General features: G+C 37.1%; 1 protein-coding gene across 3 annotated transcripts in view; it reads right to left on the bottom strand.

Moving 5' to 3' along the window:
* The window catches only part of LOC120527669 (putative methyltransferase NSUN7), a 252158-nt gene extending 239816 nt beyond the window's left edge, over positions 1-12342 (bottom strand). For all 3 annotated transcript variants that reach the window (XM_039751333.1, XM_039751330.1, XM_039751332.1), the window contains exon 1: positions 12261-12342. The gene's annotated coding sequence lies outside the window, so the exon portion shown is untranslated. The remainder of the gene's footprint in view (positions 1-12260) is intronic.
* Between the last annotated feature and the right edge of the window lie 219 nt (positions 12343-12561).

Genomic DNA, 12561 nt, shown 5'->3' with positions numbered 1-12561 from the left:
CCCAGAGGGGACTGGGCGGTCTCATGGTCTGGAACCCCTACAGATTTTATTTTTTTCTCCAGCCGTCTGGAGTTTTTTTGTTTTTTCTGTCCCCCCTGGCCATTGAACCTTACTCTTATTCGATGTTAATTAATGTTGATTTATTTGGTTTTCTTATTGTGTCTTTTATTTTTCTATTCTTTATTATGTAAAGCACTTTGAGCTACTGTTTGTATGAAAATGTGCTATATAAATAAATGTTGTTGTTGTTGTTGCTTAATCCACAGGATAAAAAAAGTCTAGTAGTAAGTGAAACGCTGGGTTTAGGTCTCACTTATATTATGATGATACCAGAATTAAATGAGAAAAAGAAAAATCTGACATGACTAGCACACAACTTTCATGATATTAAAAACAAAAGAGTGAATTTATTAAAATACATGCAGGATGCAGTACCATTACTGTATTTGAAAAGTCTCAGCTTTCAAAGCTCCTATGGACTAAAGGCACATGGTCACAAGTTTACAAAAAGTCTTTCTTTCAAACCCCTAAATGCACACAACAAATTTAGGGAATTTTGTGATTCTGAGCAATGGTTTGGTTATTGTCAGTTTTGGATTTATAAACCTTTGTACTTTCAAAATTCTAAGCTGAATAGTATGCATTTATGCAAAACAAAATCTGCTCTTAAGACTAATGAGTGGTCCATAAAATTTAAAAAGAAGTGGTCCATTCATTTGAGCTACAGTGCTGATTAACATTTTTACTACACATTTATTTCCAAAACTGCTCAAAACACGTTCAAGGGATATCAAAATGTACTTTTCCACATAAACTTTTTCGTTAAACTTTCTTCAGACAAAAACATATGTACAAATTAATGATAGAGAATGAACGAGATACAGTATGGGATGTGTGTAGGTTAATGCGTTTCATGGTACACTGGAAGTACACAAGAGGGGTGAGCCACTGGACTGGAAACAAAAGGATATCCCATGCTAGGAAGATCCAGGAGAGAAAAAGGATTTTTTTTTTTAATTTGCTTTGTACTTCAAGCTTTTCCTACTCATAAGTTTTTTTGTGTTAATAATCACCTGTTTTGATCTGTTGTAACTTCTTTGCTTTCCTTTGGGTGTTATAAGATTTCAGAAATGTACTCTATCCTGTTAAACACAATAAATAAAATTAAAAGGTAGTCAATCCTAATGTACATAACTTTAAATGGTCATATTCTGACACCAGTGTTCTTCTTCACTATTATAAAACTCAATACATGGTCATCAAATCTGGGTCATATCCTCTAATATGGTCTTGGTATTTGGCACAAGGTTATTCCATACCTTAGCTATGATTGCCACCAATGTATATATCTCCTTTCCTCCCTTGGCCAAATGAAGGAACTTTGGCACTTGAGGACATTCAGAATGTTTCAGCTTCTAAGGTCTAGTTTTCATATTCCTTCTGCCACCTTTTTCTATATATAATATACTGTGGCGGAAGGCCGGGGTCAAGACAGTACTTGTGTCTCACATCTCTCTGTGCCAGGTAAGGTGGCGGGTATGCCCCCTCGTGGTCCACAACAGCTAAGATTTGTTCGTAAGACATGCAGTGTTTCTCTATTCTTTTCTTTCCGATCTCATCCTCACTTAAATTTTCTCATTCCTTCTCTACTACCCCAAAACCTGTGGCAGCACTATATTGTATTATTTGCAGAGCAGCTTACAATAACTTGTGTCTGGCAGGAAAAGTACCCTCAGCACACTCATTATTTTACTATTTATTTTTTAAAAATATCTCTCTTTCCTCCAAAAATCTAAATAATCAACGCATAATCAACACATCTTTTCAAATTGTGCATTGTTTGTGTTTAATACCCCACAAATGTTACATTCTGGAGCTAGCCAAGGACACCTTCTGTCAGTTCTTGGGGACATTTATACATATGTTCTAACAGCATCTTCCAGTGTTCACCTTCTGGTCTGCCGTTTCCAGTTCAGTGTTCCAGTATTCTGCTGGTTAACCTACCAGGACAGGCTCAGCCATCCTTTGGCTGCTGCCATTTTGGTGCTCCATTTTCTCTTAATACAGGGTTCAGCTGGGGTTTTGACAGTGGGGTGCTGGTATGGGGGTGTTTGCTGTGGATTTGGTGGGTCACTGAAGCATGAAAATGCTTTTTATTATTTTCTTAACGATTTGACCGGCTCTGTACTTTCTCCAGCATTTTATCCTAATACAAACTGGCCATAAAACAAGTTCAGCAAATCATTTTTCTGAGGCTATTGAAGCTTTTTGAACATCACCATAAAACCTTGAAATAATGGTTTAAGATTTCCAGAATCCTTTTGAATAAAGACATATTTCTTCGCTTTTCCCTTAAATACATTTTCTCTTAAATTCAACTACTGACCGCAAGCACATGATTTAAAATTTAGTTTCTACTTGGTTAACTTTATATAGTCTTCCTTGTACAGAACTAAAGAAATGTAATTTGCTTTGCTGGAGGGGTAAGACATGACCTTTAGACACTGGGACAAATTTGCTGCACAACAGCTACTTGGATTTTGACGATCCCGTTGTCAGTGGTAATCAGTATGCCATAGTTCTTTCTAGTTTGTCTCGGCAGAGAACCTCCAGAGGGACAGCTGGGGCTCTGAATGCTTCAGTGACTGGGAGTTACAGTATGTCATTCAGGGCACACCTCTAAAGGCTTAAAGTAAGACACAAGTGGTTAACCCCATCCAAGTAGGGTAAAGTAGAAACGTGAAGTTGCCTTTTCAGCTTACTCTACCGCTTCCATGATTACCTTTATTGTCACTAGTGAGGAGAGACTGCTAGGCAACTATCACTTCAAATCTGACATTGCTTTTCATAGGAAAAACTGCAAGTACAGACTGACATAAACAGGTCCAACATGATGCTAATCTTTACACATGAAGCCCTATGTTTAGGTTTGATTGGCGCCCTCTAGGGGTCACTCCATATTAAAGTACAATATGAACATACAGCATAGCTAAGAGGACTGCATATCGATAAATAAAAAAAATGGACTTGGGTCACTAGTAAAAATGTGTTAATTTTTCAGATATTAATGAAAAACTATGGCCATGCAGTGCAATAATGGCAGAAATAAAAAGTAAAATAATGTAAAAAAGATTCTTTGTTTTGACATGGACATTTAATATGTTATCACACTCATACTGCAAGTGCAACCATCACTACTCACATTCACATACCCCTTAAGGGAAGAATTTTATTTGTGTTTACCTCTTCACAATGTAGAAACAGATTGGGGGTGGCAGGTCAGGGAGATATCATTGTGCGGTCCATCAAAGAATGATTTGACCATCTTGGACAAATTGATTTATCTTGTGAAGCAAAAAACACCTAAAATGAAGTACTGCTCAAAATCAACACATAAAATAAAAGTTCAAACAGTATGACAACAGTACCACATGAATTAGTGAACACCAACATTATTCAGAATATTTACATTTATACCGGCAGGTTTTTTAATATTTTTCAAAAGAAAAATTCATTTGTTGCTTTGAGATTTAGAGTGGGCGGTGTGGCATAGGCGTTAAGGCTTTTGACTGCAGACCCTGAAATTGAGGGTTCAAATCCTGATTCTAGCACTGTGTGATCCTGAGCAAGTCACTTCGCCTGCCTGTGCTCCAACAGTAAAAAATTAAACAAATGTAACCAGTTGTATCTCAAATGTTGTAAGTCAGTTTGGATAAAGGTGTCAGCCAAATAAGTAAATGTACAAGAGATTAGCTAGTTAATAATACTTAATGAAAAGTAAGATTTAATTGACAAATCTAATTAATTTAAATTTCCATTGTTATAAATTGCTAATGTTTGAACTTTCCAAATCTCTCTTTTTTATAACACTAGGGCCTTTGCCCCCTGCTCACTTCGCTCGAACACCCCTTCCCCTTCCCCTGGGTGCGCTACACGCCAGCCACTTCATGTCTTTGCCGCTCGCGTTGTGAAGGGGGGCTGAACACATGCTAAGGAGATGCAGACAGATCAACTGCTGGGTTGCTGCTGTTGAGCTGCGTGTTCTGCTTGTCGCGCTGCACGTTGATCATTTAAAAGCCTGTACAGCATCTGTGCTTTTGTCTCACTGCCTTGTCTTGCGGGATGTTAAAGTGTGTCTCGCGGGATGTTAATGTGTCTCTTGCGGGACGTCAAAGTGTGTCTCACGGGATGTTAATGTGTCTCTCGCGGGACGTCAAAGTGTCTTCCGAGAAGATCACGTCTTGACCCAAGATTTTTTTATTATAATAGAGAGATGTGACCTCAAAATAAGGCTACCTTTGTGAAATCAAACTTCCTAACTAACGATAAATCTGTTATTTCACCAATCCTGTTAAACAGCCTTTGTTCTGTTGTTTCGACAGTACTTCACACCATTGATTAGTCTTTGATTTCTTATGCCTACTTACCAATGTGGAATTGGCCATTAAGTTGCACTGACCACACCTGTAATATTTATTCATTATTGGAGATTGAATCCTGTTCACTCACCTACCATTCAAACACTATGTGTTGAATGTGCTTTCATATTTTAGGTATAATTTAACATTACTTTGGCTTAAAAAATCTAATGAATAATGCAAATTTAGCAAAGCAGTAGGCTGGTTTACTAGCCCCATTTCATGTAATATATTACAAGTTGTATTACTGGAGAGGTTTTTCCTTCTGCTTAATTTAAGAGATGACCCAAATACAGTATGTCTGGATAAAACAGTAGTTTTGAAATATTGACTAAATGCACTTTTTAATGAACATATGGAGCAACTCATATTTAGAACTACCCACTGGTACAAAGATGGCCACTTGGTTTGAATCTTGCCTCAGTTTTTACTTCCCACAACTATAGCTGTGGAGTTTTCTGCACACATTCCAAAAGCAGCCAAATAAGATTATCTGATAACGTCAAATGAGAAAATGTAAATGTATTGGTGGGGTGACTTGGCACATCCGCGGTTGGTTCCTGCCTCATGCTCGATGCAGGCAGGATGTGACACTGAACTGGATAAAGCCACTCAGAAAATGGGTGGATTGTTAGATGCAGAACTGAAGTTGTGTCCATTACATCAAGGCAGATGTTTTAATGCCATCATTTCTAACTCCCTATTGGCCTTAAAAGAACATTAGGATTTACCTACTTCATTAAGTTAAACCATACAGCATTTTTAAACAAAAGGTTCTATTCTCACTGAAATTTAAGTCCTGCCACTAATTGGCTAGCTAAGTATTTTCTAGTAATTTAAAAATTTAATGAAACGAGAGGGAGAAACTAAATATTTAGCACAAAATTATGACCTCTTTTCATGGATGACAAAACTGAATGTCAATCCCTAAATATCAGGGTTGTTCATGTCAAGGGAGTCTACAGGGATCTGATTAATAATTTCACAGGTTAAACCTCTAAATCAGCCCAAGGAAGAAGTAGGCTACAGCCGGAAACTCTGCATTTTTCAACCATGCAGTCTTTAGCCATATCAAGTGCTTTGCTGGATATCCGACGAAATGGCTCAAGAAAGACACCATAAAACTACACCAGGAAGTATAAATCAAATACAAATAAAAATACAAGTAGCTGATGAGTGATATAATAGATTAACCATTAATAGACTCACAAAAAACCAACAATTACAAACAACTACTATTTCAATCCAAATATAAACATCCTTTTACACCATCTCACCATACACATTATTATGCAAAATGATATATATTATGTCTATTTATCTGCATGCACTCTTCATAAACATAAGTACATATATTTCATTTAATCCACTTCTGTGTGATGGCAGGCGGGAGTCTATCCAAGAAGCATTGAATCTTCATTCATCCTAACACATTCTGTACTCTTTTCTTGTCAGAATCAGATGTTTCCCATGTGTCAGAATACATGTGAAGACCCCACAAGGACAAAACAACTAGGTGCAGTATTCAAACCCAGGATTCTGGACTCAAATTGGTGAGGAAGGCAGGCTCTATTGTAGGCATGGAGCTGGACACTTTGACATCCGTGGCAGAGCGACGGGCACTGAGCAGGCTCCTGTCAATCATGGAGAGTCCACTGCATCCACTGAACAGTATCATCGCCAGACAGAGGAGCAGCTTCAGCAACAGACTGCTGTCACTGTCCTGCTCCACTGACAGACCGAGGAGATCGCTCCTACCCCACACTATGCAACTCTTCAATTCCACCGGGGAGGTAGACGTTAACATTATACAAAGTTATTGTCTGTTTTACATTCAATTTTATCACTCTTTAATTTAAAATTGTTCATTATCAGTATGCTGCTGGAGTATGTGGATTTCCCCTTGGGATTAATAAAGTATCTATCTATCTATCTATCTATTATAAGTCATCAGTGCTTAAAACTGTGCCACCCTGTTTGCAACATTTTTATTAAACACACACACACACACACACACACATATATTCAGTCCCTGTATACCAAAAATATACTGTACATTTATTAAAATTTAAAAAAAAATAGGGCACAGCTAAATTAAGAGACCTTCTCAGGATCACACAGCGAGTCATAGATGGGGAATAAATCAGAAACCCTGTGGGTCAGAGTCGAGTATCTCAGCCACTCTGCCACTGTGTGCCAGAAAAAGACCACCAGAAATACAAGCAAGAACCTTAATGATTACAGTACATTTATCACCTGCAGCAGCATAAAGGCAAGATGCACGCTAAAATGGATCTGCAAGCAAAGATTAAGCTTTTGTAAGCATCAATTAGTCATTCATTCATTGCTCTTTTTGTTTTTGTCATTTAATAAAGTATATTAATAAAAATTGTGCATTTAAGAAGTATGACTGGAAACTCCATACTGAATAACAAATGCAATAATTCTTTGAATTATTCAACAACAGACTGTTCCTAAAACTGGTTAACAATCTAACTAAGCTCACACCAAATGAAAAGAAATTTCACGTAGCCCGCTTGATTTTTTTCCTTTATGGTGACATAGGATATACTGTACCCTGGATACATCACTTGGAACCTCCATGAAATTCATGGAAACGTAACAAAAGTTTTATAGCTACAGTACAAGTGTTTTAAGTATCGGCATTCAGTTTTCATTGGACAGGCTATGATTACTTCGGCGTCTAGGCTGAATTCCCTTTTTATTCCTTCGAGATGTTCTTAAGACAGGACAATGTATGTGACAATTATGCAGTTTAGCATAACATGCTTTTAATTAAATTTCACCTCATTATTTATGTTTTCTAAGGAAAAACATCACATGTAAATGAATGTCAAAAGTCAGTGAAAAATGATCTTTTCAGCTTTTCCTTTTTATCATTACCTCTGTTTTTCCACAAGAAATTTAACAAATGAAAGCAACGTTTAAAAAGAAAAAGGTCACCATAATAAAACATTTCATTTTCAGGTATATTTTTAGAGCATTTTGGTTGATACAAATTCTTTCTCAAATTATACATATATATTGCACATTTATTAAAATTTACAAACCGATCATCTAGCTTCATGCATCTAATGAAACAGCAATAAATTAACTGGAAATTTTTAAAAATATTACAGAATCACTCACTAGGAAACCATCCATGCATGCCAATGCTGCATAAGCTATTAGATTTTTCTAAGAACAAAAAAAAAAAAACAAAAAAAAAACAACTCACTAAATTATAACATGGATAGATAAAGCATGTTAATCATTTGGTTTTCAGGACACCACTAACAAGTCATTTATTTAATTAATCAGCAGAGTTACACATTGAATTAGAAGGTGACATTGCGCATAGAGCACTAAATGAACCAAACTTCTTAAAAAGAAGAATCAGAGCAGTAAGTGATACACAGCTCTTATATTTTACACCTTAGCTGAAAATGAAACACGATTATCTGTCATGTGCAATTCCTGGAGATAAAAGGTACAAATATTCATTGTTGGAACCAAAGTGATGGACCAGTTAAATGTTGCTAAGAGCTTATTCTTTCAATTCATTCATTTGTTTATTTAATCATACATTATAATGTAGTACTTTTGAATCTTAGGATATAAAATCATAGTTAAGGGGAAAATTATTCAATCTTCACTCTTCACTTTTACATTTCTCATTACTTCTTATGGGAGAAGCAGCACTAGTTTAGGTAATTTTGCAATACATTGAATCTTTTTTGCTACATGTTAGTATTTTGTAGCCAAGACTTCAATACTTGTAGGTTATTGCAGTACATGTAAAGTGCAGGAAAAAGCAACATGTATAGATATTGTAATCCTCAAAGTGATTTTTACTCCAACAAACAAAGAATTTAGAACATGAGTGAAACCATTATTTTCTGTCACAGGAAATATTCTTTAACTTTCAATGCCGAAACATATTATTTTTAAATTATACAATAACAAATAGTCAAGAAAAGAGAATGATGGTACAAGAGAAAAATGAATGCTTAATTACTTTCTTCTTGAGTTGACGAATGCCTCCTGATGGGTGCTACAGCCAGGGTATGTGCTGTATTTGTAGAGCTAATAAGTCAATCAGAACTGATTGATTTAATAATAGAAACAAGGGAGGGATGATCACTGGGAGAGCACTAAAATGGCAAATAAATAAAAAGAAAAGCAAAACATGTAGCCTCAACTTATCTTATACATTGAGTCAGCCCCAAACTGAATTAAATTTTGTGGTAGTTCATCCACTTTTGCTCATCTCAAAAGACCACAATCACTACATTATCATCTTCCTTTCCTTTTATTGACATGCCTTCACCCCAACATACTTTTGGAGTCTAGGCTCAAAGAGCCTTTAAAATTTCACCTGAGGTTAATTTCCACATCCATCGTGAAAATCATTACTGAGGTGATAGATACTCATCGCAAGTTTAGTCTTCTCGCAGTCCTGAGACTCACTCTGTCAATAAAATTGGAAGGCACCTATGGCAGATTCCCAGGCTACCTGCTTTGCATAAGGTGGTAGATTTGCAGTAATCAAACTGCCAGGAGGAATCCATCTGGATTCCTGATCATACCCTCCTTCCTTGCTTTTGATGAATTTCAGAGATGGCTTGCATAAAAGCTTACACAGGGATTTACTGAAAGTACAGAAACACAGAAGAAATGACATGACACGCAGAGCACAAATGTTTAACTTCTGTACACAAACAAGTTATCGTTTTCTTATGCTGTTTAAGCTCTAATTCATCAATCAAACTTCTACTAGCACGTGAATTGAAGGTAAGTTTCTTGGAATCTGCAAAATAGATTCTTAGAGTTTCTGTGACCTTTGACAAAAAGTTAGTGTGAAATGAAACATCAGCCTTGAATCACAAGCCAAACTGCAGCTTGGGAAGAACTAACTTTGTGAAGGGGCTTCAGAGGCTTCACCCTGTTCTCACCCTGCTACAACTGCTGGGGTAAAAAAAGGTGTGGTAAGTGGAATATTTTAACTGACCCTCCGGTTCTTCATATTATTTCCCTATATTTTTTTCAAGATGAAATTTGGTGTTCATTTAATTTGCTTCTAGCCAAATGGATAAGCATGTGACACAGAGACTGTACCCTTGATGTCATGCCTCTTGATGGTTTTTGCTCTGACATATTAACTACAAAACCACATTACTGTTATGAGTACAAATATTACCAAGTAAGGTTCACTGCTCCACTGTTGACTACCTTTTCATTTGCATCGCCATGTCAAGTTGTTGAAAAACTAATAAAAGAATAAATTAAAACAGTCATTTGTAGCACAGTGCTGCCTTATAGAACAAGTGTCTTAGGTTCAAATTCCATGTCTAGTCATTGTCAGTGTGGATTCTGTATTTTTCCGCTGTATGTGTTTGGTCCATCGTCCCACATCATAGTTTGGTTACCTGCCGATTCCAAGTTGGCCTGGGATTGATGGCGATGGTGCACAAGTGAGCCCTGCCCAGAATTGTTTTCTGTCTTGTGCCTAGTGCTGCCTGGATAGGCACCTGCCTCTTGTGACCCTGAATTAGCTTAAGATGGTTTGAGAATGTTAGGCAATGATTAAGGACACGGTACCTTAATAACATGAAATGTAGTAAAAGAGGAGAATGTAAGGCTGAACAAGCTCCACCGCCTATGAATTTATGGACTTTCTAAGTAAAAACCATATTACAGGCCATTTCTATGACTGCAGACAGACACCACAAACATTAAGCATCAAGTTTCATTAACAGCAAGTTTTGGCCTCTATTTTTTAGGCGGATGAAGCAGCATGCAGGTTAATGGTCACTTTAGATAAAAACACAGCGCTTGGTCACTCAATTGACTTGTTAACTCATATCATACTTTTGCACATTCTTAATCATTAAGGTGACTAGATGTTTGTAGCAAAGCTTTAGAATAATGAGGATGACTGAATCAGAAAAATTGTAATTGTCAAACAGATTTAGAAGAGACAAGTAACAAAACCATGGATTCTACTGTATAATGTTGAATATGCAGATTGAACTAAAAATGAAATCAGCACAACCCAATGGCAATGAGTAACCAAGCCTCCATTTACCAAATTAATCAGACCTGAGCAGAGCCATAGTGAAGCTGGAGCCTATCCCAGCAAGAGAAAATGTTCAAGGCAGGAACACAAGAAGAATCTCCAGGCAGGGTGCCAGTCCATTGCAGGGCAAACACAAAGAAACACACACACCATATGAGCATACTAGGGCCAATTTTGCATTGTTAATTCATCTAACCTTTATGTTTTTGAACTGTGCAAGGAAACCAGAGTACCTGGAGGAAATCCATGTGAACACAGGGATAACATGCAAACTCCACACTGGACATCAATTAAAGTGCCTGAGAAATTTGAACATAAGTAGTGTGACTTGTCCAAGGAGATCATTAAGTACATCAATCTTGATTGGTTAATTAATAGCTAAGATATCCCAATAGTTCAGCCAGATGTTTTTTTTAACAATTGTCAACTTTAACTACATGATTCAATAATCTGCTCCATATTTCTATGACTATTTGTATTAATAAATTTCTTTGTGTTTGGATTCTCCCTTTAAATATTTTTAAGACGGACAAAATCTGTCTATGCTACATTTTGTCTCTCTACAAAATCTACTTTTGCTTATATCAAGGCACTTCATACATGACTCGCATGAGTGAATATGCATGTGGCTATAACTCAGGCTGCTCATTACTGAAGTACTTGATGTAATGCTTGGTATAATGCAGGTAAGCACATACTGAGAAAAAATTATAAAAAAAAAAAATTACAACATAACTGCATCTAGCTCTGGAACTTAGTGCCACTAAATGTTTGTGGCTACTTTGGGATATTTGCTTTAACTGTTTCTATTCTGTGCCTTTAGCTTCATCTGGTCTTTTATGACATGAGTCTTTATGTGGTCTTGAAATGTGTCTTATGTGCATTGGATCACAGTCAACGTTGCTCTCAAATTTCTGTTGAAGGCAAATGCATTGGACGCCATCACTTTGCCTTGTGAATATAGGAAATAGACACAAGGCTTAAATTGGGGGTGAATATTAAATCACAAAATTAGCACCATCCATCCACTTAGTGACCTGCTTACCCATTTAATTGTGAACGGTGTGCCATCCCGTACACACAATCACATCATTCACACGGGGTCTGTCTGAAGTTACCGATTAACTTAATCTGTGGGTCTTTATAATGTGGGAGGAAAAAAGTCAGGCAGGCATGGAGAGGACGTATAAACTACAAATAAACTACTTTCATACCGGGATTTGAACCCAAGAGTCTCGTGTACTCACAAACTTAATCTCTTTTTTCTGTTGTTTCCAGAAAGGATGCTAGTCAATACAACCCAACGTCTGAAAACCAAGCAAGTAACCTTTCTAAAGCCTACTTAACACAGGCGGTCGGATCCTTTCCCCGGAGTGTTGGGCACAAGGCTTTTTTTAAGAAATTAATTTTAGCGATCGACTTCGGCTGAAAGCAGAACGAGAGCAAATGTCACATATGTTCTCTCATGAGGTACCTGCGAGTACTAGACCTTCTCTATATTTTAATCGGGGAGCTTGGAAAAGTTTACCTTACAGTTCAAGTGAAACAAATCCTGCTGCGCAATTTTACTGAATGTAAAATTATTCGAAAGAACTGCTTTTTGCTCTGAAGTTGCCTTTTAACAGATTCAACATATGGACGTGTATATTTTATTTTCAGCAGTTGACAGTTTTACTTTTGTCGAAATGTCTTTTAAAACAACCAGAACCAACACATTGTATCTGCATCACAACAACATACAGAAACTTCTTCGAAACTCTTACCAAAAGTTGTGCCCAAAAGTCGGAGCTCTGATGCCTATAGACTGCCGGTGGCGATGCTCTTGGATGCGCTCTGTTTTCTTTTCTGCTCTCCCACAGAATCCTTCACTGCGTCCCAGGCGGCATCCCAGCTGCGACCAAGGGGCGGGTCCACCGCCACCGGAGAGGCGGGAGTATTCAAATATAGACTGTACCATTTCGTTCGGGAAGAAAGATAAAATATTAATGATCTGTTCCCAATCACCGTCAATACCTCTACTTTTTACTTTTGAAACCATCAATTTTCAATGTGTACGAGTATATA

This window comes from Polypterus senegalus, chromosome 4, assembly GCF_016835505.1.
Source record: "Polypterus senegalus isolate Bchr_013 chromosome 4, ASM1683550v1, whole genome shotgun sequence".
In the NCBI taxonomy this organism is placed as follows: Eukaryota; Metazoa; Chordata; class Cladistia; order Polypteriformes; family Polypteridae; genus Polypterus; species Polypterus senegalus.
Note: the sequence above shows the minus strand (reverse complement) of the source record. Positions and strands in the feature narration are given on the sequence as shown.